Below are 27,055 nucleotides of genomic sequence, written 5' to 3'. Positions count from 1 at the left end.
AAATTTTCATAGTGAGCACAACAGACTGTTTAGGGGCCAGTTGTGCACATATGACCATGTTGCATTATGTTCAGATATGGACTACTTAAACCAGGCTTGTCCAACATTGGTAGTGTATTCCACAACATAGGTGGACATTGGCAAACACTAGCGATGTGCCCTAGGCCATTTCTAATGCTAGTCAGAGAGTGTGTTTGTCCTTCGACACACATTGTAACTGGAGTTTGCCATGACATATGTCATGGTTAGTATACTGTGCCTCCGTCTACCTGTGACATAACAGTGATACCCAGGGTAAACCTACCATCTCCCATCCACTCATCAAGATTCCTCTTGAGGAGAATCGATGAGTGACTCTCTGGCTAACCTGTACTGGGACTTTACTCAAGAGTGGGGGTGTCTTCTGTGTTATGGATCATTCAGTACAGCTTGTCCTATGTATGTCAGTGCTGGGGTTCAGGTCTCTCATGTGCATAGCTCACTGCCATTCAGATTGTACAAGGTGCAGCATGTTCATTGATTCCAGCTTGGACATGGCTTTATACATCAGGCACAGCTTGCCTCTGGGTGGGCAGTATGGCAGTGTGTGGAGCTGCAGTTTCTTTAATCAGGCAACACATGGCATCTGTTCAAGCTCTTTGCTACTCCTGGTGAGGTACTGTTGGGGACTTTACATTTGATGGAGGTGTATGCTGAGGTACATCCCACAAGGGCTATTGTAGTCAATTGTAACGCTGATGAAGGATGACTGCAGAGCCACAATGACCTTCCCTTATCTAGATCTGACAACCTTCATGATTAGGTGGGTATATGGTATGTTTCTGTGAACACGACAGCCACATGTTTGTCCAATGCAGGATATCTATCACCTTGTTTCCCCAGGTCTCTCATTACATGTTAGGTACGTAATGAGTTAACACCTATGTGGTAATTGATGGGCACTTACTGTATATCCACGGGGGTTGACTATACACTTTTCTGCAATTAGCTTGCTGACATGGCTATGGCACCAGTTGTCTGTTTCTATGTGGCCCTTTTGTGGGATGCTTGTGTCAGCTGGGGGTCAGATATGGTGGGCAGTTTGTAGTCCTCTGCATACATGTTCAGACACAGTCCTTCCATGTTGGCCTGTACCTATGGGACATATATACCAAACGAGGGAGGTCCCAGGACCAAGCCTTGTGGGATGCCACAGATATCTGGTTTGTAGTCTGACATGGCTGCAGCATGTCTGACCATGTCAGTTCTGTCCTTGGTCTGGTTTGCAACCCCTCTACTGACATAGGGGTTTATATTTAAGCTGGTGAACATATCTATACTGAACACGTAGGGTATTGTATGGAAGCATTTGCAAGGTCCAGCTACGCTGTGTGGACCACATTGCCCTCATCAATGACCTTAATGACTGTTTCAAATGGGTCAAACATGTTTAGGGGCAGGATCTGCACTTAAGACAGCCACACTGGGTAGGGTCCAGTGTCAGTAGGTCCCCGATATCTTTATGTCTGGGGTACATGCTGATCCTTTCCATAGCTGTGCAGACCAAGCTTGTCAGGATTCTGGGGTGGTAGTTTGCAGTATCCATTCAGGCAACACCTTTGTTGAGAAGGACCACTGTTGTTGTAGACTGCTCTTTGGGTACATATCCTGTTGTAAGGCTGACATTGAGCAGTAGTGTGATTTGGCATTCCATTCTTCTTGGAGTCCATGTTGGACTCAGCCCAGGACACCATCTCATACCATTGCTGCTGTGTATTTTGCTTTGTAGATGCTGGCTGTTACCTCAGCATCTGCAATGTCAGGAGGCCAGCAGTCTGCTGGGATAGATATTTTGCATTCTGGGGGGGGGGGGTTGCACTGCACCTGTCAGGTTGTATGTTGGCAATATGTGTGTGTGTTTGGTATGTTGTTTGTAATATTTGTGTGATTCAGAGCATATCTGTGAATTCCCAACATGGTTCCTACCATCAGTTGAGTAAGCCTTGGGATTATCCTTAGTGTCCTGTACAATTTGTATCTTCATAGGTTCATACTAGGCTATCCACCCTAGGGCATTTGTAAGCCTAGCCAGAGTGTATGCGTCTTTCGCCACCCATTGCTATGTGAATATTATGGCCATTTATGATTTACTTTACTGTGCCTCTGTCTGGACATGACACAGTGAAGACCCCCAGTGTACATCTACGATCATCCATCCACTTGGCAATATTCCTGTTGAGGAGTGTCAGTGAGGGGCTCTGCCTAACATGGAGTGGGATTGTGTTCCAGGGTGTGGGGAGCCTCTGGGTTATGTATCTGTCCCTCCAGCACATCCTATTTCATTATGTGTTGAGGTTGACATCTGTCACTCTCACAGCTCCAATGGTTTGATTTTTCTGGGGTGGAGCATGTCCATTACTCCTGTGTTGGACATGGCCTTGTACAACAGACATACAATGCCTCTGTGTAGGCAGTATGTGACTGCATTCAGCTGGGGTGTCTACAGCCAGGCAGCATATGACATATATTTTAGACCCTTTATCCTCTTGGTGAGGTACCTTTGAGGTCTTTCTAACTGCTGCAGGTGTCAGGTAAGGTACATCCCAAATGAGGCATTGTACTAGATTATGGGTCTGATAAGAGAACAGTACAGGGGCACAATGACCTCTGTTGACATAGATGTGAATCCTTTCATGATACGGTGTCCAATATAGACAGTCTTCTTAGCCACATTGGCAATGTGAGTGTCACATAACAGGTTACTGTCCACTTGTATCCCTAGGTCCCTGATTACTCCTTGCATACATAATGGTTTACCACCTATTTGGTAATTTGTGAGTACCTTGTTTGGTATTTGGTGGGACATTCATACTGTCCAGTGCCTTTAGGATGTCTGGGTGGGGTTCCTGTGTGTGAGAGTGTGGTCTGTAGCATGCTACAGACTGTACAGCAGTTTTGACTACAGTTAGGTGCACATGGGTGGTCTCCGATGCTTCATGCATTGTCAGTTACCTGGATGTATGGGTGTCTGTGCTGCATATGGATACTCCCCCTCCTTTCATGTTTTGGTCCAGGTTTTGGGGCCATGACGCATGATATGAGGTATAACCTGGTAGTGCTGGTGTGCTGTCAGTAGGCTTGCAGCAGGTTTCTGTCACTGCACAGACATCGATGTTCTCCATACTGGGGAGGGCCTCAGGAGCATGCATATTGTGGTTTACACATCTGGCATTGGTCAGCATTACCCTTATGTTTCTTAGCACTTGTTTTCTAGGATGGTGGGTTAGTCTTTTCAGCCTTCCCTACGTACGGCTCTATGGAGGTGGTAAAAGCCTTATCCAATATCCAGATGCTCAGGGGTAACAGGTGCAAGCCATCCCTGGAACAGCAGCATGGCTTGTCATGCATGACATCTCAAGCAGACAGACATTAGATCCTCTTGGACTGACAGCTGTCATTGTGCCACCTGTTAAAGCTGATCATTCTGTATTTGTACTGTGGCATCATTCTTGGTGAGGGTAGAATGCTGCAAACGGCCAGTGTCATACCGGCCTGGAGTACATACTCAGAGAGCTCATCCATGTCTCTTTTCATGTAGTCCAGGGAGGTACATCTCAGGTCATTCACACCAGCATGGACAATGACTGCATCATATTTCTACTTGCTTTGGGGTGACCTGCGCACTTATGTTATGTGGCGTATTGTAGCAGCCTACAGGCAGCTTACTGTACCCTTTCCCTTGTTGAGTCTGGTGAGTGGGACAGCAGTGTGTCTGCCTATAGAGTCACCTATTACAACTGTATCAGGCATGTTGTTTCTCCTTCTGGCCTGTGACTGTTTGGCACACCAGCTTTGTGTACTATGTGTTGCATGTGCTATGTTTGGAGGTTGTGGTTGCTTGGGGGTCTGCTTTGGAGGCCTCTGTTGGTGTGGCGTGTTTGTAATTAGGGCCTCCGGGAATGTTTTTCTGTGTTTATGTGTTTGGTTTACAGTTGTGATAGGTCTATGTGGGACTGGGTTTGTGGTGTGTGTGATTACCTTCTCCTCCTGACTAGTTTTGACAGTACTGAGTTGAGGGAGCCCAGCCTCCGGTTTGGATAAATGGTTGCATTTCTCACATATATTTGTATTTATTGGGGGGAGTTGAGGGTTGTCTGTGTACTTGGGGCAGGTGTAACATTGCCTCAGGATTCACAGATTCTACTTGTTGTAGCTGGCCTTAGTGGATTGTATGTGTGGACATGTTTTATTGCCATACTACTGATCAGTGATTACTTCCCTTTTTATGTTTGCTCTATCATGTAGTAGCTTCCTCATTCTCTTGCATGGTTTGATAATGGCTGGAGTCCAACATGCCAGATGCCTGCGTGGATGGCATTGTGTCTTGTTGTTATTTGTGATTGCATAATCCAAGCATTCCTGGCTGTGTTCATGGAATGCCTGTATAACAGGTTATGCAGTGTGTCCCATATTTTGCACCTGCACAGGGCCTTTAATGGATTCCACATCAGTTTGGAGGGGTGCAACTTATGCTTTACACTTGTTTTTCACTGTGGTTTTCTGGCCAGGGACTGTGGTCAGGATGTGTATATCCGGTGTGATTACTCTATGGTCTGGTCTTACCAGTGAGGGATACACTTCTCATCTTGCCATCCAGTACCCATGTTGCTGATTATCACATCCAGTATGCTTACCCCTCTTGTGGGAGTGGTACGTTGTTCCTGGGCATTTTGGTTTATGGATTCTAGGAACTTTTCTCCTACAGTGTTGGTGCTAGTATAATGCTCACAGTGTATGTCTGAGTATTTTCAGTCAACCAATATAATGTGGTTTGGGGGCCTTGATATATTCATGTATTCCAACATAGGCCAGGTGCAGTTCCTGGTGTTAGGATGGTAGTCTGTAGCAGGCTATATACTGGGAAGTGGTTTTAGCCACTGTTACTTGACCATGGCTAGTCCATGCTGCTTCTTGTTGTGGAAAAAACATGGGGGTGTGGTTATCCTTGACAATTATTGCTAGTCACCCTCCTTTTGTAGCTTGTTCCATGTTTTGAGGCTGTACAGCACAGTATGAGGTGTAACCTGGTAGTGTTAGGGTGCTGTTGTGAGCCTTGACCCAGTTTTCTGTTAGAGGACAGATATCAACATTCTTCATACTGGGTGCGTTTACACTGCACGCATCTTGCTGTTTAGACTTCTGGCATTGGGTAGCATTACATCTAGGTTCTTATCCCTTGTGGTACCTATGGAGGTGGGTTTGTGTTTTGAGCCTTACCTATTCAGAGCACGCTGTGGGTACTGACAGCCTTTGCCAGTATCCATGAGGCCTGGACTGATAGGTGCACGCCACCCCTAGCAGGTGGAGCATCATGTCATGCTCAGCATGTCATCCCAGGCTGGCACAAATTGGCTCCCCTTTGACTAACTGCATTACTTCAGCCAATTATTGCAATTGATCATCACATCGTCATATTGTGGCTTCATGCTTGGTGAGGGTGGATGTTAGTCAGGGTCCTCAAGTGTACATATAGTACATGGTGTTACCTTACTTAACACATGGCATTCATGCCTCAGGTGGTGCTGCAGGGCTGCCTCTGTCGGATGCACATATTACACTCCCTGTACATGTTTGAGAGCAGGTTATGTCATTTTAGGCATCCATGTTATTATAAGAGTGAGTCAGAGAGGGTATCATTCCCAGGGTTCCTACTGAGCCAGTGTATGTGCTATGTGTTGCCTCTTTGCCAAGGCCAGGGCATACTGGGCATGCCTCCTTCTGCCTACTGGGGCAGGCTCAGGTTGTTCCTCCTCCGAGTCATGCTCTGCCTGTGATGGCCTTGGCAATGGTGGGGAGCTGTTTGGCCCGGCCCTATGTTGGTCCTGCCGCAGCTGTTTTCGCAAGATCATATTATGTAGCATAGCACATACCATGACAATTTGGGTACATGTAGTTGGTGAGTACTGCATTACGTGTTTGTGCATGTGCCTCATTATGGCATTCCTGTTCAGGTGTGTGTGCGTTTCTGATGGGTGTCATCAGCCACGGCTCCAGTGCATAACCTGCATCCCCCACTAGGTGTCCGTGTGGGATGTCCCCATTGGCAAATGTCTGGTACAGCTGCGTCAAATGCCAGATATGGGAATCATGGTAGCTCCCAGGGCAGCCAGCACACACATTCATTATTATGCCCTGGGCATCACACATGACCTGGCAGTTGATGGAGGGGAAGCCCTTGCGGTTAATGTCGGCCCTACCCCGCTCACCGGCTGGTGCTTTGATGCGTATGTGTGTGCAGTCTATTGCACCCACTACCTCAGGGTATTCCGCTATTTGCTGGAAGAGATGCATATTGCTGGCCAATACCTCACGGGCATTGGGGAAATATACATGATCACCGACATGTGCTGACATGGCATCCAGGAACTGGTGCAGTACCCTGGAGGCTGATGCCTGTGATATCCCCATCATATCACCAGTTGGTCTCTGGAAGGTACCTGTTGCTAGTATTCTTAGGCCAACACATACCTTGGTTTCCACTGGGATGGTTTCCCCTCTGTTGGTTCTGTGTGTGAGGCGTGGCCTGCACAGCTCGACAATTTGCTGCAGGAGGTCTCTGTCCACTCTATAGCGCTCTATCTCCAGCTCATGTAACCCATGGTAGGTGACCCTGGGCCTGTACACTCTTCTCCGTCTCCTCACTGTGGGTTGTCTGGCACCATCTGCATTGTCACCACCCTCAGCAAGTCGCCTATGTCTCCTTATGACAGCTATAGCTGCCCCTAGCATTTCTGCTCTGAGTTCAGCTTTTTCAGTTTTCACTTCTAATAGCTTACTCCTGTCTTGCAGTGTCTCTTGAGAGATACATCCTGCACTGCTGTTTGCAGAGTTTTAAGTGCTTGGCTGAGCTACTATTCTGCCTGTGTAATTGCCTGCTTCTAATTGTTTTCACCTGCTAGCTCCAGCAGTATTCCCTGCTAGCTTCCTACTAATTCTGTTGCTTCCTTTTTCCTTTCTGTTTCCTCAGGGGGGAGCAACGTGCATACCAGCATAAACACGCTCACAGTGGCTTACACGCACACATGCTTACACGGTTCGGAATCTGCTTATTCGGGTTAAAACGCATGCACACCAGCGCAAACAGTGTTACAACTCTGCCAACAGGCTCCCACATGCTCAGTCTGCCCTACACGTGCGCACACTAGTGCAAACAGTCTTACAAGTCTACCAACATGCTCCCACATGCTCAGTCTGCCTTACACGCGTGCACACTGTTCTACCCGCACCTCATGGTGCGCACACATGCACATGCACGCCCAGCAAGAAACTTTGGTGTAAGTAACAGTGTACACCTTCCATTTCTTGACTTTCCCATGCTTATCTTGTGGCACTCCTCTTTCCATAATCTGTGTCTGACATCTGTCATGTAACACTGACCTCCAATGAACTGCATTTCTTTCTACCATTCCCCCCTGTGATGTCACCTATCTCCTACTCTATTCCTCCCCCTTATGTATCTCTTACACTACTCAGAATGTGCTCATTTGCTATGTGACAGTGGGATTCAGTATCTTAACCCTCATTTACATCAGATTGCCTACGAATGCTTAGTTACATGTCTTAGACTCAGCTTCCCCCTTAGCAACCACTAAATGGTGGCCATGTTGTTTTTGGTCTGCTGGTCCCTGCATTGTAAATCCATGTTTTGCATAAAACCCACATTTGTGGGTTTATAACCTTCATTTTTATGTTTTATACAGCGCAGCCCATTTGCGCGAGGCTGCGCTGCGTTTAAACACCGGCGATCGCCAAAAAAAAAAAACATATTTATTTCTCATATTTGCATCGGGGTACCTTCCAATGGCCACATATTTGGCCATTGGCATGCTGCCTGACACATATGCACCCTTTATTTGGAGCTGACATGGCTCCATTGTGATTTTTGCAGAAACATACTCAGTTGTCAACTGAGTAAATTTCTGCAGCTAAAACGGCTCTTACACGGGCTGCTTTCTGTTTCGTGGATCGCTACTCTACCTCATTTGCATGCCTTTTGGCTGCAAGTGAGGTATTTAGCATATCCACGCCCAGTCCGTGTAAGAGACGTTTTAGCTGGTCTCTTACACAGAGTTTCGGGCTGTTCCTGGATCGCGAGGCTTGCATGGAGTCTTACACATCTCTTACACTCCGTGCAAGCCTTCGTGAATCCTGCCCAGTGTATGAAGAAGACTGGCACTGAATGACGTAGTGTAGATAGCTGTGATGGGGAGGGATGGATGACAAAAAGAGTATGGCAAAATGATACACTAGAGAGGAGAATACCTGAATGGATATAGGACAAGGATTAGGGCCGGATGCCATTTCTGATGATAGGGCAAAACCTGGCAATTATCCATCTCATTGACTGACATCGTGGGCATATTGTGTGTCTGGTGTCCAAATGACTGGGGCATGACAATCATGTGACTTGGCAAGTCCTGACAGGAGACCCACCAGAGTGCTATGTCAGGTAGGTCGCTGTCAGAACCTTTTTTTGCCACTAACAGAAAAAGAGGCTACAAGACAAGTAGCTGCAGAGATGACTAGTACTCCCTTCAGGCCACATACCTATCCACACGTAAGTGCAAGAAGTCTGGACAAAGCCAAAAATAATGGAGGAGAAACTCCACAAAAGAGGGACATTTTTAAATATTGCTCTTATCAACTTAGAAAGCTGTTAACACTAAAATATTTTACATTAGCATGCATTTTCTGAAGGATGCATTAGCATGCATTTTCTGAAGGATACAAAGTCTGAAACTCAAATGTCTGGTATTATTCAGTGACATTAATCCTTAATGATTTACTAGAAAACTGGACATTATATGAGGGACAGACCAAAAATAGATCAAAAATCTGGATAGCTGAGAGGCCACCTTCATCAGGGTGATCTCCATTCCCCCTCACTGACAGATGGACTTGATGAGCACTGTTGATGAAGCACCAGAGGCATTATCAAGTTCAAGTCAAGGCATTTGTTGCCATTTCATGACCTCCATTGCAACTGGACCCCCATACACAAAAGAAAAAGACAGCACAGTAGTACACACACATATAGTATTCATAGAATGGCAGATTCACAGAGGAGTTGCACACACGACATATGCATCCAGCTTCTGGGAAAGTTAGTCCATACATCTGTGAAATCATCTCATGTTCATATCTCACTTCTTGGCCATCGTAAAAAAAAGTACGCACATGTCAGAACACAAAACATGGGGTAATACAATAACAGGAGGAAAACTGCATGCAATATACATCCATCATTGTCCCTAACCTGAGGCTCCATCTGCTAAAGTAGCTCACGGTGGTGCTGCCGCCAAAGGTTACTGTCCTAATATCAGTACTGCACAGCACACTGTGTAATGCAGTGGCATCACTACTCACCATCCTTAGAAATAACATTACTGGCCTAATATCAGTACTGCCCAGCACACTGTGTAATGCAATGGCATCACTACGCACCATCCTTAGAAATAACAGGTTACTGTCTAATATCAGTACTGCACAGCATACTATGTAATGCAGTGGCATGACTACTTACCATTCTCAGAAATATACGCCAGGTGCCTATCTAGTACAGCAGGTGCACACAGAAATCCTACTTCAGGAAGAACAAGAATGTAAGATAACAGGACATTGCTGAATGCAGTATAAGTCTTTGTAGTTGATGAACAGTGCTATGGAATATCTTTTTTAGAATAAAGATGTACACACCAAGCAAGCTGTTAAAGTCGGTGTTAAACATTTACATGATAAGAATTACATATGTGAGGTCTGCTGTCCCTTTTTATGAGCTCTAATATAATACAGATTTAGCCAGTTATCTAGAATTTGTTCTGTTATTTATTTATTTATGTATTTATTTATTTGTGTCATTGATTTGTAATGAATTAATTCATTTCAGCCTTTCAGGAAGTACTCCTTACCTATTCTTGCAGTACTGTCTTTCAAATGGAGGATGTGCATCTCTTCTCTATTTAATGTTCTACGAGAACTTGATTTGTCGCAGTTGAGTCTGACTGAGTTGTGTTTATTTATTTTGGGAATTGTGGTCCATCTTTTGTATTTGTCAAATCTGAATTGTTATCTGCAGCATAGCTCTCAAGTATAGAGATTTTTGCAGAATGTCCAGATTTTTGCCTCCTATTTTTGGTCTGTTTTTCATAAAATTGTGGTTCTCTGGCAAATTAATAGCAAGACATTAAAGATTGAAGTTAGAAAATAATGACAGACATTTGAGTTTCAGACTTCATACTCTTCAGAAAATTAATGCTAATGCAAAACCTGTTATTCTATCAATTTTATTTGTAAGAGCAATATTTAAAAATTGTCCTGATTTTTGGGCCTTTGTCCCACTTTTATTTATTGCTTTGTCCAGATTTCTTCCTCTAAGAGGTTGAGAGGTATGCTGAGCATATTTTTACTGCATCCTTGTTTTCTTTAATCTGTGTTGGGATATGATATTTGACTAATGTTGAAGATGCAGCTGATACATAGCTCCGTTTATTTTCTTTCTTGATAGTGTTGCCCAGTAACAGCATAGTTTGGCTTTTAATTTTTGCCCAATTGGGGGATGATGGCAACAGTACCTGTCATTACTTAGCTGGCATCTAGTCCAATACTATTTTCCAACTAATTGACTGTAGTTTATTTTTCTTTATGTGTTTTCATTGTATTTACTTAAAATATCTATAGCTAGATTCATGTTGCATTGGTTGGATTTAGACAGAGTAGTTGTAGGGGGGTGTTTTTCTTTCTACTAAATGCAGCACGTGCGTGCTTTTTCTTTATTGAGTCTTAGTAGTGGGTTTAATGTAAAGGTTCTGGATGTTTTATGGATAGTGATAGCAAAACATGTAGCTACACAGTTCTGATTATGCACATAGGATAAGCATGAATAAAATATATACATTCTGTGGAAGCTATGTAATATGTGCATCTTATTGCAAATATACGTTTTATGTGTTGTTCTTGGGGGAGGTAGATAGTTGAGCTTGTTTGCTCAATTTGTTGAGAAGCAAATTATCCTTCCTATTCACTCCAGGAGACAATGCTGTTCATTTGCATACTCACTCAACCTCACTATTCCTTACTTTAACTATCCATTGGTTGCCCAGGTTACTGAACACCTGACCTCCATTACTAATTATTTGAAAACCACCAAGAAAAGCATGAGTGTCTAATACGCCAAAATTTTGAGTGATGAAAAACTCACTTATCATTGCTAGAAGGGTCAGTGGTTATGTTCTTCTAAGGAAATGTATGAGATTTTGAACTGGAGTCTTTTCAGCATGTTAGAAATGGCATTAAAATAACATTTTCCCTTTCTAAGAAAATATAATTTGTTTTCGTACTAACTTAACACTGGTTGTAATTAAGGCTCAGATTTTTTTCCCAGTGGTGATGCATTTTATATAGCCAGATTATTTAGAAAAGGAGCTGATGCGGTTAAAGAGTTACTAAGACAATGTCCTGCTGACTCATCAGCTGAACTTTGTGCATTAGCCAAGGCAGAATCAGCAGTCAGGAAACAATTACTGCAGAGAATACTTTGTGGACTTGATAGCTACTTCCTTTAAGGTTTACTCTCCTGTCAGGTACAAATGAAGGAACACCTTGCATCATTTCACAAATGGAATCATATTTTAACATTCTAGGCAAAGGAAACTGAGAAATGGTTTGAAGGATAGGTGTGGAAGATGTTGTTTCAGAATGAAAGGGATGAGGGGAGCAGAAATTTCCAAAAACACATGGACGATTTAGATGCCAAAAATGAATTTCAGAGCTAGTTTTATCTTTCATTGAATCCTAGGAAAATACTTGGCTAATGACTCTAAAAGGCCTTTTTAAGCCTAGCCATGCCTGAGCATACATTCTTCAAAGTAGGTTTGACTTAAGTTAGAAGCCCTGGTGCTTTATTCTAAATAAAATCTCAGTATGAACAATCCATAGATGCTATGAGGAGTAGCTATACAGCTACTCGAGAAACAGATTTAAATAACTGAAACCATTTCTGCCAGTACTGTCTAAAACTTACATCAAGGAGAAAAGCAGGCATTTCAAACCAAAATTACAAAATATTTTATATCTGTGTTTCCAGCACTGTAGCTGTCAAAAGGGGGTTCACATTACACAGTGTGAGTATACACTGTGATCCATCAAATACAGCTAATAAAAATATCCATATCAAATGCATACTCTGTCAGTGACTAGCCATATCACAGACAGGACAAAAGATTAGAACATGCTCAGATGCATTTGAAGAAGTAAAGCACTAAGTCTTAGACCAATAATAATAAAAACATAGACTGACAAAAAATATTTATTTCAAAAGGACACTGCAAGGACATAGTAAAACTACTTATCTAGGAACTTTATATATCTTTATATAATTTACTAATAAAGCGGGTTTTGGAACAGTCCACCAACCTGGTTTGAAATAGAAAATAATAAATTGTGAATAATACAGGTTTTATACATACATGCATACATATATATAAATATATATATATATATATATATATATATATATATATATATATATATATATATATATATATATATATATATATATATATATATATATATATATATACATATGGATCTAGGACTTTTGATAGAAAGATCAAAAGCCCGAATCCATTACCAACGAACACACTTTAACGGATGCGCTTTCATCGAAAAAAAAGCTTTCGTTAAAGTATGTTAAAAAAAAAAACACAAACTCTACCTGAATGAAGGAGGCAAGCCCCCCTGCACCCCCCACACCCTCTCTTACTTTAATATTCTCACTCCAAGGTCGCACTACAGTGTGGAAAAGGGAATTTTCCCTTACCGCACCGTAGTATGACCAGAACAACAAGCATACTTACGTGAAAGTGTTGCTTCGGTGAACAGCACTTTCGTGCAAGTATGCTCACCAAATTGGGATTCGGTGAAAGATGCAGTCGAGCATCTGTACGGATCCCATATATATATATATACACATCCACTTCAGATGATCGAACTTTTAAAAGTTCAAATTTTATATGGCCAAGACCATATGATTGAACTTTTAAAAGTTCGAACGGTCTGAATGGAGATCTCCGTACAGTGCGGAATGGGAAGATTTCCCTTTTCTGCAATGTAGTGTGATCTCAGAGTTGGTATATTTAAGTATTATGGGGTGTTTGGGGTCTTGCCCCACTGCTAGAAACATTTATTTTATTTTATTTTATTTATTTATTTTTTTTACCATGTTCGACTTTTGAATGTTCGATGTTATGGTTTCGGCCATATGCAATTCGAGCATTTAAAAGTTCAATTAAGTGAAGTACAACTCTCTCTCTCTCTCTCTATATATATATATATATATATATATATATATATATATATATATATATATATATATATATATATATACACACACACACACACACACACACACACACACACACACACACACACACACATACATACATATGGGTTCACTTCTAAATCCTGAAACCCGAAATCCTGAGACCAAAATCTTGTAAGTTCAAAATACTGAATCTCATAATACTGAAAACACACAGGATACCAGATACCTTACTAAAAGTATAGAAGGCCTACACAACATGTCCTACATGGATTTACTCAGTGCACTGTCATTATACTCTATATCCTACAGGCTGCTTAGAGGTGAACTGTGTCTGGCATACAAGGCATCCTCCAATCCATTACTGATAGACATATTGCACATCAGCAAGTTAAATGATAAAAAAATATTTGATCTAGGTATCTAAATCTGGCGTTGTTGTCTCACAGCAAGAGGTTCTCCTGTTCAAGTCTCGGCTGGAGTGCCTTCTGTGTGGAGTCTGCATGTCGTCCCCGTGGTCGAGTGGCGTTCAAAAGACATGCGTGAATGGGCGTGCCTTCATTGAAGATTGGGTGTCAGGCTGGCCAACTTGGCACCATAAAAACATACTGCCAATCATTAGTGGACCAGAGTTCCACTGTGGTGACCCCTAACCGGGAAAAGCCGAAAAGACAAACAAAGTTTAGAAGGACAATTATATCTCACAGAGGATACCGCTGCTGTGGAATAGTTTCCCCATCCAGGTTAAACAAGGTTCATCCTTGTCCATATTCAAGTGTGACTTAGATCTATGTATAAGAAACCGAAAATTTAGCCCAGGACTGCACCCTGTGCCACTAATGGACAGAAGAAGCTCCTAAATGCTTTATCCCATGCACAGGTCACCTAAAATTATCTGTGGCTTGATCCCAGTTATTCTCATTAGGGGTAATATGCAATTATTGACCATGGTATGGGTAATGCCAATTTTTAACCAAATGGGATAGGTTATTTTGAGCAAAAAAAGGAAAACTGTCTAGGCATAAAATGGCATGCAAGGGCATGTAGCCCTGTACTTACCTACAAAACTATGAATCTTTATTCTGGATATCGACATAGCTGGCCATCTGACCAGCTGCCTTATATCCATAGTGTTAATGTTAATATTAACTGAAGAAACAGACACTATTATTTTATATTTAGCTAATTACTCCTCATACCTCTCAACTGTCCAGATTTTTGTAGAATGTCCAGATTTTTCCCTCACTTTATTAGTCTGGTTCTCATAAAATTTGTGGCTTTCTGACAAATCACTGCGGATTAAAGTCGATAAATAATGAAATGCATTTTAGTTTCAGACTTCATATCTTTCCAAAATGCATGCCAATACAAATCCTGTTATTCTAACAACTGTCTACGTTTTTAAGAGCAATATTTAAAATCTGTCCATATTTTCGAGCATTTGTTCGCTTCTCCATTATTTTATGCTTTTTCCAAGTTTTCTGCACTAAGAAGTTGAGAGGTACGTTCCTCCTGATTACAATTACAGACACCTTTTTCATATTTCTGATTTTATGCCAGTCAACATGAAACAAGATTCTGATTATAGACAACAAAATCATATGTATATTGTTGCCTAATGTTTCTGCGTCATGACTTCAAAATTTTAATTAACTGGCTTAGCGATGTAGAATCATAAATGAAGAAAACAATTGCAGGCAGTTGAACATTAAACATTTGCTACACTCATTCTGTCCAATTAGTAAAATGTATCAGTATAGAGGCAACTCATCATGGTGAGTTTTTTCCTACAAGCTCATTATAGCCTGCATAAACTACAAATAATGGATGAATTTCAGGAAAATGCTCCTTAGATTTGCATATCACCTATTTTCAGTTTACATGTAAGACTGTGCTAGAGTTTGTTCACATCTCATAACCTTAAGCCTCTGTACCTTCACTTGTTTCCATGTTCCCCCAGATTAAGTTGTCAGAATAAAGGCAAACTGAGTAAGCAGCTGGACAAGTTTAGGTGGACTGTCTACGCTGGACTGCATCCAGAACAAGAAGTAAACCAGGAGCAATAAATCTCTGTGTATAAAATGTCTACTAAATGAAACATGCTTGTTAGTAGGAAGCCTTTTAATCTCTCTACAAGTAATGGGAAGTAAGATGAAACTAACCAAGAAATGTTACCCTCTGATAAACAACAGTGTTTAAGACATTGTGTGATGCCTCAGAGCAGTAGATATATATATTTTTTATCTAATATAGACATTTGCTTAACATAGCAAACACTGTATAGCCTCAGTCAGACACAGGTCGCATCAGCTCATTTTTTGGTGCCTTTGCTTATGCAAGCATATACACAGTGTACAGCACTAAAGGCCTAACAGCAGACACAATTTGACTTTGTTGTACTGTACCAGTATGCAAGACATTATTCTTTGTTATCTAACCATACAAACAGACAGTGAATGCCGATGAGCCAGGATTTCTGCATGCCTAATACACATGTACAGTCCTTTTCTTGGTACATGTGCACAGCTTTGGCCTTCTACTCCCTGAAGCACAGAATCAGTTTTGTTTAGCTTTTCCTCCGCTGCTTCGCTGAGATGCACACACAGCTAATCGTGTCCTGGTAAGTAATACTACTTAAGCCGACTCATATTCTGCCCAGTATACGCTCATATATTTTGTCTCATTCTCCTTGTGATTGCTTTCTTTTTTAGCCCCATGCTCTGCATCTCGCTAAGCTTGGACATTGTGCTACTCAAAACCCTTGCTAATCCACTGCCTGACTGTGCGAGTACCTTGCCTTATTCATATATTTTTCATATCTCAAAAGGCAGATATTCACTACCTTGTTCATTCCTTCTTGTTGTTTCCTTATAAATCTCTCATAAAGCCACTATATCATAGACTTTCCACCAGTCTCTAGTTTACAAACCTTATTTTATCTTCATTTCTTCAATAACAGTAGTGACTCATTTTACAACCTTCGTGGAAATCATCAGCTCTAAGTATTAAAGTGTTTCTTCATTTCTTATCATCCTATATCACCCTTTTCTGTCTAAATGGCTCATTCCTCTAATTTTATCCACTTCTCAATACTTTAATCCCAACTCTCATTACTTAATGTATTTTATCATTTTGTCTATCTTTTCCCTGTTAATGTCACTCCATTTGCACTTTTTCCTCACTTCTTCAGGCAGCCTTTCACACTGTTGCCAGGGGATACTATAATCCTCACATTCCTCAGGTTACGCATGTCATTAAGTGCTCTGTTAAAACAGCATTGCTGTCACTACCTGCCTCTCTCCGTTTTCATTTTCATTCATGTGCTTTCCAGTAATTTCTCTCTTAACAGCCAGAAAAGGCTATCTTCTCTCAAAATCCAAACTAAGCCTAAATAATTATCCTAGCACTATTTTTTATTCCAACTCTCAATTTCAACTGAATATATTCCAGTCTTCTATTTTAAAAGTCTCGCTCAAAGCTAAAGCAGTTGCTGAACTGCTAAACAAGCTTAACATAAAATTCTCCCCCAAAAGCAGTATACCACATATCCTGCCTTCCTTAAAATGGCAGCCTCATATTTAGCAAAACCACAATCCCACATTTATAACATCTTTTCTGTGTACTGGACTGCTACCAAATTAATTTGCATATGCTCAAGTAATATGTCTACCCAAATCTCATAATCCTAATGGACCTCATGACTGCAGGTCCATCTTAAACCTCTACTCTCAAACAAAAATCATGAAAAATGAATAAGCCAACACCTAGTTGATCTTTTTAACAAATATTGTCTACTTAAAAATGACCACCAAGGTTTTTAAGGTGGGTTTAGTACCACGGCAGTGCTCTGTACTATTACTAAAGCTATATACTTAGTCGTGAGAAATGGCCTTTTTACAGATATGGTTTCATTGATATCACCTTTGATATCAACCATAATATCCTTATTAAAACTAGAAACACAAGTCACAGCATACTTTATTGTTTCTCTTTCTATCTAGATAATTGAATCTTTCAGGTAGGCTGTGGCCCAAATGTATCAAATGCAGGAACATGTCACATCATGTTTTCCTTAAGGTTCTGGTCTTGGTCCAGTTCTCTTCTCTTTCTCTATTTCTCGCTCTTCCTAAATTAATTAATCCAATATCTTCAGTCCCTGAGTATAGCAGTGTACACAAATCAGTTACTCATACAAAACTCAGATAAACATTCCACTTACTCACAAACTAAACTACAAGTCAATTTTACTACAATTTGACATTGGATTTCCAGGGCTCAGTGTACTATCAACTCAAAAGAATACTGCCTGTATGTTTCTTGGTATTAATAAAAATCTTCAACAACCTTAACAAATTACTATAATTGAAACAGTAGGCCATCCTGTCTCCCAGTTGTCACATTGTATATACAATAGCTTAAACAAGACCTAACACTATAATTTCATCACCATACTGAAGTTAATATCAACAATGTTCTCAAGCAGTCAAGGCCCTGTTATCCTAACACCATCCTCCCTTCACCCCCCTTTCTACTTAAAAAAATCTCACATAGAACTCAGCAACCTACTTGAAGACATAACCACAGCCCCCACCCCCCATTTCAGACTACATTTTTCCTAGTTTATCTACTACTGAATGGAATTTCTAACCCATTTCCTTCACCACCTCTTTACCCTTTGCCTAACACAAAATAATAATGCCAAATATCTGGAGAACAGCATTTTCTAGATGCACAATCTAAACTTCAGCTTTTTATACATCCGATTTTCATCCTACCCACTCTTGGCAAGGTGTTAGAAAAAAAATCATTTATATCCATTTCTCAGGCTACATTCAATAATGCCATTTCCTTACCTTAAAACATCATTGATTCTAGACAGGGTTTAATACAATGATGACAATTTAGTGCAGAACTAATGACATTCTCCTCAATATGGAAAATGTAACTTGACAAGAGCAATACCCTTTGACCTCATAAAAGACTTTGACCTAATCAACTACCAACTCCACCATTTAATATTGGCATTAGTTATACATCTATCACATGGTTCAGGACTTCTTGCCAAACAGATTCTTCAAAGTTTAATTAGGGTCTTCCTTCTTGCAGCTCATACCTCTTTCAATGGTAATACCCCCAAGGTTCACTCCAAGCTCATCTTCTCCATTTTCATTAATAAACTACCTCATGACATTCCTGCTTTACAACTTCTTCTATATGCTGATGACATGGTCATTTTATGCCCAGCCACAACCACTCTGCAGAAGAAAAACAACTGTAAAATGAGTTTGACTCAATAACCACAAGTGAATAGTTAACCCCATAATGGCAAAAATCCTGTTATTTAGCACCTCACAAAATGTTAAAAAACATAAAAGTCACTACCTTTTGAGGCACACCAATAGAATCAGAACCTGTCAGAGATTTGGGATGCATGGCTAGATTTAAAGAAGCCCTTTTGGTTATTAGCCTAGTAGGGGTCCAATTTCTAATCTCAAAATATTGAAATCTCGAATTTCAGTATTTCAGGACTAGAATGTCAAAAGTACAGTTATTTGAAACTCCACTTTGTCAAATGTCAGTCTCCCAAATTCATGTTAGGTATGCTGTGATGTGCAATGTAGTGTGATCTGTCTCTTTAAGGGTAGTGTGGTCTGGTGGCCGATGTTTATTTACATAGGAAGATTGAGGTAGGTGTTCAATCTTTAAGGGTTTTGGTAGAAATTTGTTAATATTTAATTTTTGTGGGGATTTGTAGAAGTAGCTTGGGGTAGGTAGGTAAGAATGTATGTGTGTGACTGCTGAATGCAATGTTTTTGTACATGTGTAGTGTGTGTGTGTTATTAGTGAGCGCAAATGTGACTGTCTGCAGTGGGAGTGTAAGACAAGCAAGGGAAGCATTTTTTTTTGAGTTAGTGCGATCTCGGAGTTGTTATATATCAGTAGCGGGGGTGTTGGGGGATATGGCCCCCTGCAGAAATGTATGGTTGACTATAGTTTGAGTTATTTATTGTTCATGTGTTGTTTTTGGGGGAGGGTTGGATTTTTAGTTGTGTTTTCTTATTTTCAATATTTTTATTGTCTGTTATTTTGTACTTTCATGTTTGTGAGGTTTCGACATTCTAGTCTCAAAATACTGAAATTCAAGATTTCAGTATTTCCAGATTAGAAAGTGGACCTCCTAGTACACACCTATCAACCTATGAACAACCAACTCCTTTGAATATCTTGATTTATGGTAGGAGCAGGCACTAACATTCTGTATCTATATTGAGAAATCAAAGGCAGAAGTTAACTTGCTCTCACCCTACCTATCCAAACTAACCAGGGTAGCTATAAGCAAAGGAGTGCTTCTGGTCAATCTCAAACGCAGACCACCCATAATAACCATTCCATCCAAGAAAAATTCCTCCATACTACAGACTATTTGAAACAAAATTGGTCACTTCATCGGCAGCTCACCATCTCGTGAACACCACTGCCTCACACTCAGAAAAGCCAAATGGATGCCAGTGAAGCAGTGAAGAGCCCTGCTGCTAGGTTCTTTCATCTTCAAACTTCTCTAGCTGAAGTCATTCTCACCACTAGCTGCTAAACTTTGTAGCACACACACACACACACACACACACACACACACACACACACACACACACACACACACACACACACACACACAGTACAACCTCAGATGCTTCTCCCAACAACCACCAACTCCAACCATTATAAACAGTGCTGTAGTGTCTCCCAGCAACCCCCATTCCAACTCTTTCTCCCAACCACTCTTTCTCTAACTTTGCTGATAAATGTTGGGAACACATCCCCACCCCAGTGTAAATACACTATGATCTCCCCTCACCACCTTCACAACTGAAGTTAAAAAATTTCCACACCAAATCAACTCTACTTGCTTCTCAGAAGGCCACTTCATTCAAGGGCCTCTCAACCTCTCACATTGCTCCCTTTCTCAACTACTAATACCCGTAAAATTCACACCCATTCCTGATTTTCACTACATTACAGCATTTCCACCATGATGTAAACCTGAGATACAGTAATGTTAAATTGTAAAATGTTCATGTCTGTCATATTGTTGCTACATTTATTAAATGCTACTCTATGGTATTTGTTACATATTGCTACTTTCTGTTATTTTTGTTGTTATGTGCAGCTTACTTCCTCATTGTTCCACCTTTTTCTTTGTGAATTAATTCATCAGGGCAGTACCTGCAAATGATCAGTTATGATCAGTGTACTATCACAGTAAACAAATGTAAACTAAAGTAACAAATCTGTTACCCATTTGTCAGATTCCAGAACATATCATTGCTTATTTCTTATAAAAAAACAATTGTTCCTGCAACAGCACAAACTACATTTCTCTTGTCTGTCTTTCTATTCAAAATAGTCATTCAATGTAAATGCCTTCATTCTGTTTCTAATAGTCAAAACCTCTACTTAATCCATAAAGATGCGAATGGGGGAGTATACTAATTTAAAGGACATGGCTTCAAATCAAAAGTTGGAGCAATTTCGTCTGTTCAGAGTAACATACCATTGGACTCAAGAAAGGTGCAATCTTATCTAAACTTTCAAAAAATTAAAGAAACACCTCCATGCTGAAAATAAATCCAAATGTTGCAAATACTGTAGTTGATATTATTTCAAATTAAAGCCTTCATTACAATATTCCTGTGACAATGTTACTAAATATTTGTGCCCTGTAGTTTTGCATTTGAGTAACTAGATCACTGAGTATTGTAATTATGATATGAATAATGTCTATTGTAGTAGTACCATGGATTTTCAAAGCATATTTGTGGCTGCTCTCTTAGCCTGGGTCAAGGTTGGAAAGTGTCTTTGTGCCAATCCACTTACCAGATTAAATAATAATAAATACCTTATTTTTTCCTTCAGCTGAATCACTTCATAGCCCCAAAACTCATCTAAACCATGAGTGTTACTGATTTCAGATGAAAAATCAGCTCTGACTTTTCTCCATAGATGTCAGACTCATCAGTGGCCTTCAACAGTCCTCCCTACATTCCCATTAATCAACAGAAATTTGCAACCCAGGCAAAATGCATCTTTTATTCCTCCCTATCCATCTTTCTTGTTATCTAACCATTGTTCTTTCTAGCACTATTTCACTGTCATGAATAATCAATGTATAATAAGCATTCCTTTTCTTTCATTATCCTTTACTATACCTGTGCTGAACCTTATAAAATGGCAGCTATTTAGCCACTGCCTTCCCTAATTATCTAGGCAACATTCCTTTTCCCCATTCCTAAATGTTGTCCTTACACAGAAACCATTTATTTCTTTCTCCATGTAGTCCTCTTTAATTTTTTTAATTATTATTTTGCTATTCTTGTTGTTTATCAAAGAAAAACAGTGCTGTTTCCTTTTGTCTCCCTCTCCTTTTTTAACAACAAAACAGTACCACCTTTACTTGTATAATCATTGGATGGTATATTTGTTTTGCTAAAACATATTGGTGCAGCACTTATATTGCAGCAGTGTGACAACACTTACCTCTAATGCAAATATTGATTTCTGTTAAGTCTAATACATTATCTTACAATGTACAGGCATATTAATTGTTTGCAAGGGAGCTCATGTAAGGGTTAAATGGTAACACGGACTGCTGCTGAACTGTAACAAATGAGCGGTCCATACACAGAAGATAGAACTTATATAACCCTGGAATAATTATGTGCACACACACACACACACACACACACACACACACACACACACACACACACACACACACACTTACTTCTAATATTTGCAAAAAGATAGAGACTTTTCTTTGGTTAGGTGATTTTCATTTTGTACAGAATAAAACAGAGGACAGAAATACAAACTCAAGGATGTCCAATGGAACAAATCATTAAACATGGCAGGCTTTAGAAGATACTCATATAAAAGTGAAAAGATGTGATTCATGTAAAAGGGAATGTATAGAACAACAATACAGAAAGAGAATGGTTTCTCATAATTTGATTTATAAGAATACATGTATTTGTGGTAGGGCAGAGTGTGGTGAAATTATGATGGTAGGCATTAAATCATAAAGAAGGTATTGGTTTGAGCACAGAAAGTACAGATAATATAGATAAGGGAATGTAGAGGATATACTAGCATCTAGACATAGCTGAAAAGGGATCTATATTAAATCAGTGAATGCTTAAAAAGTGAACACTGATTTATCGATCCCATGTAAGTGAAAGCTTACTATCCCAAACACTTAAAACAGTGATTTTTTTCCAAGGGAAAAAAATTGCTGTTCCACAAAAGAAGAGAAAAAAAAACCATTAAAACATTACATAAAGTGGGGAACTGTGCCTCCACACCCCCTTTTTTAAATATACCAACTCAGAGATCGCACTACAGTGATGAAAATAGCAAAGTAATGGAGGTGACCAAGTGATTTCTTTCCCTCAAGACACATTCGATCATATAATATGAACCCCACTATCACAATAGTAAAACACATAAAAGCAAATAATCCAACAAAAATGTCACAGGATACCTTGTCCTTGAAAATAACCAGACACCAGGCAGGGTAAGGTTATAAGCGCTTTTGTTCCCTTTATTCACACTCAATAGAAATGGAACTGCATCAGATACAAAACCTTACACACTTCACCCCTTTTTTATATACAATTCAATTGATTAATCGCAATCAATTAACTTAAATGAATTAATTAGTTAAGTGTGCTCTCAAGTTAAAAACACATTAATATGTTCTTTCTTTAAAAATATATAGCTTTGTATAATACATGAATAATTCTATAAAAACACATATATGATAAACATTTCATCTGTTAAGAAAATATATTTATAAATAACAATACATATATTAGATACTAACTTAATTGCTTCTATGTTCAACCACTTAAACCGTTTTTGTCTAATCTCATCTGCCTTTAAATGAAGCAAGCTCCTTAGAGAAATCCTGTCATTGATACCAGGAAAACACTGTGGCATTCAACCAAACCTGCCAGTGTGTTTCCCTGTATTCTAAAAAAAACAGAACCAATTAACCCCCCTCTCCTGTCTACCTACCTTTTCCAATACACAGAAGAGGAATTTTTTAAAATCCTTACAGTTTATACTGTGTCTAAATTAGGCATTTGTTTTGTCTTGTCTCCTAATTGCATAAACATGTTGGTAAATTCACTTTTTTAACTTGTTTTCCATTTTTCCTATATAATATGCACAGCATAACTAGCACAAGGCCACATAGACAACTCATTTTGTGTTACAGTTATAATTCTCTGTCACTGGAATTATTCTATTGTGACCCTTTGTCACTATATTCCTGGATTTATAGATGTACCTACATTCCCTGCAGCAGTTGCATTTCCTCATATTACCTAATGGAATCCTATCTTTGTCTTTCTTCCTTTCAAATAAGTTCTTAATGTTGGGTCTCTTCTGAAAACTATTTTTGGTTTATTACTCAGTTTTTCAGTTAATCCATATGCCCCAAAAACACAATTCCAATTATTTTCCACCATTTTACGGACCTCTACACTATCCTCATTATATGTTAGCACACAGCAAGTAGTTACCTCTTCCATCTTCTTAACATTCAACAAGCTCTCAGTTTTTTTCAATAATGGGGGATAAAAGTCTTCTCTCCTGCTTATTACATAACTCTCCCATCTCTCTAGGACACTAGTTGGGCAACCCCTTATTCCCAGCATAGTCTTTAACTTTACCATTTGTTCTTTAAACCTGTTGTCATCTGTTGTTAGTCTTGATATTCTAATCATTTGGGCCTTTACCAGATTTCTTTTTCACCAAAAGAGGTGGTCACTCTCAAAGTGCATATATAACTATTGGAGTGGGTGGGCTTCCTGTATATACATGATTCATAACATCCATCCCTTCTATTTTTGTATAGGTGGACGTCCAGATAATTAACTGCTTCTTTCTCAAATTTACTGGTAAAGCTCAAAAAATCAGTAGTGGCATTGATGTTGTTGTGTCTTTCGGCTTTTCCCGGTTAGGGGTCGTCACAGCAGAACTCCGGTCCGCTAATGATTGGCAGTAGATTTTTACATGCCGAGTCGCCGGCCCTGATGCACAACCTTCAATGAAGGTACTCCCATTCACACATGTCTCCACACAGAAGACGCTCTAGCTGAGAATCGAACAGGACAACATCTTACTGTGAGGCGACAATGCTACCGCAGCACCACCACCGCGGATAGTAGTGGCATTGATATAGTTTAAAATATCATCTGCCTCATCAAGCCCACCTTCCCATAATATTAGAATATCGTCCAAAAATCTATAATATCTAAAGATATTTTTCCTAAACATTGAATTTAACATAAATTTGGTTTCCCAATACCAAAGAATGATATTAGCAAATATTGGGGCTACTGCTGCACCCATTGCTAACCCTCAGGTTTGCTTGAAATGTTCCCTCTGAAACCACACAAAATTATTTTTCAGAACCAATTCCATGAGGGTGGCTAAGACATACACCATGTCCCTTGAAAATCGAGTTCCTTCCCTTAGTGCTTCCTGAAAATATTCCATTCCTTCTTCATGTGGGATACAAAGAAAAAGGTCCTTAATATCAATAATCAAGAAATAGCTTCTTCCTTGAACTAATTCTTTACCATGCACTGTAATAAATGCCAAGACTCCTTCAAGACATGTTTTTTTTATCCTAAATCCTTTTAAATGGAGATCTAACATTTTTGCCAAGGGTTCTGTTTTACTCCCACCTCCTGCCACTATGGGTCCTAATGATTTATGAATTTTGGGGATCCCAAAGAAGGGTGGGGTTACAGGATTGTTCACCTTTAAGTATCTCACCTCATTTTCACTGAAGGTATATTCCTGGAAGAGGTCTTCCAAAATCATATCTAATCTAGCATTAAAGATGTTAACCTCATTCAGTAATGCTGCACTAGAGTAGGACCTGCCATTCAAATATTTCATCATTCTTGTGGTGTAGTCATAATGTTCCATTACAACTACCCTCCCCCATTATCGGGCTTCATGATTCTTACTTTTTGGTTCCCCATTAACTCTGTTGATGCCTATTGTTCGTCTTTTGTTAAATTTTGTTTAATCCATCTAGTCTTATTCCCTATTAAATTCCTGTATTCAGTTTTGTTCAATCTTTTGAAAAGGGCCACTGGTGGTAATGGGGGGGGGGGGGTTATAAGTTTTTTTTCTTTTTAGGGTTACTGTAGTTGCATCACTCTCCTTCCTATTCTGCATTACCAACTTTAAATGTATAGCCCTTGCAAACATTTTCAGATCTAAAATTGTATAAACCATATAATTCTGTTTCTTAGGGATAAAACTAAACCCTTTTACAAATAGTTCTGCATGGGTGTTATTTAATATGATTCCACTGTAGTTATAAATCTTAAGGCCCTTATATTCCAGAATACAAACATTTCCATTTTCATTATTGTCATTACTGTTCCTGTATTATTACTATTGTCATTATACAGAGCTTCAACAGGGACATTATTACACTCAAAATCATGCTGTAAAATCATGATGCTGTTGGAAGTTGGCTCTGAAGAGAGAAACTACAAGCAAGTATTTTTTGTGAATTATAGACTTTGACACTTTTTTGGACACTGGCTCTGAAGAGAGAAACTACAAGCAAGTATTTTTTGTGAATCATAGACAGACCAGTGTTTACTGACAAGTTCCTGGCAATGGATAAGTCTGTGGACAATATTAGTAATGATGACAGTGTAAGTCTTACACAGCTTTTTGCTTTAATATCCCAAATTAATACTAATGCTCCGCTAGAGCAAAAGAAATTCATACTGCTAAAGAAATAAATGTTAATAACTGTTTTGCCATTGAAAGGTCTCCTGGTGAGCTGCAGGAAACTAGAACATCCTACTCGGGGCGGTATAGAGAGATGCGAATGCCACTGGAGTAGGCGAAGTGAATGGAAAAGGCTTGCAACCAATGGGTGATGGTGAATTCCTCTCCTGGCTGAACAGGGAACCAATACCATTGTGGGACGGATTTGGGGGCCAGCCAAGAGATGGTGATGATCCTGTTTCCAATTACAAGCATAAAAATCTAGAAATTGGAAAAAAATCTGAAAAAATTCAGGGGATTACAGCTTGACAATATGTTTTTCGAAGACTGTATACGCCTGGAAAGAGTACCAAAGGGGCTAAAAATCTGTAAGTTCCCTAATAACATTCAGAGTGGTTCAGTCCTATGCCAGGAACTTTTAGAACTGTTTTTCTGGACAGGCATTGACTTTATGCGGTTACTAATTAAAGACAATGCAAGAATAATGTGCAGTTTGAAAGATGAAATTGTGACATGACAAAGAGAAATAACTGCTGACAGCCTCTTTGAGACAAATAAAGGGGTTTATTCCACCATCTTTCCGAGGATTGAGCAGCATGAAAATAAAAAGAAAAAAAGAGAAGAAGCCGAAAAGAGACCAGGAAGAATACGAGCAGAAGAGGGCATAACCAATTCCTGGTGCAGGAGGTCGGCCAAGAGTTTCATTCATAGAAACGGATGAAGAAGTTGTGGAAATTTTGCAGGAGATGAGGTTGATGAACTGGAGGTGTTTGGTGAGCAAGGGACTGGTTTAGAGCAGGATTTTTGACCACTGCCAAGGAGATCTGCACGGTTGAAAAGCAAGTATGGCTCCTGGACACCCAGAAACAACAACAA

This window comes from Protopterus annectens, chromosome 2.part0 (genome assembly GCF_019279795.1).
Source record: "Protopterus annectens isolate FY-2018-M chromosome 2.part0, PAN1.0, whole genome shotgun sequence".
Lineage (NCBI taxonomy): Eukaryota > Metazoa > Chordata > Ceratodontiformes > Protopteridae > Protopterus > Protopterus annectens.
This window is presented reverse-complemented; position numbering follows the sequence as displayed.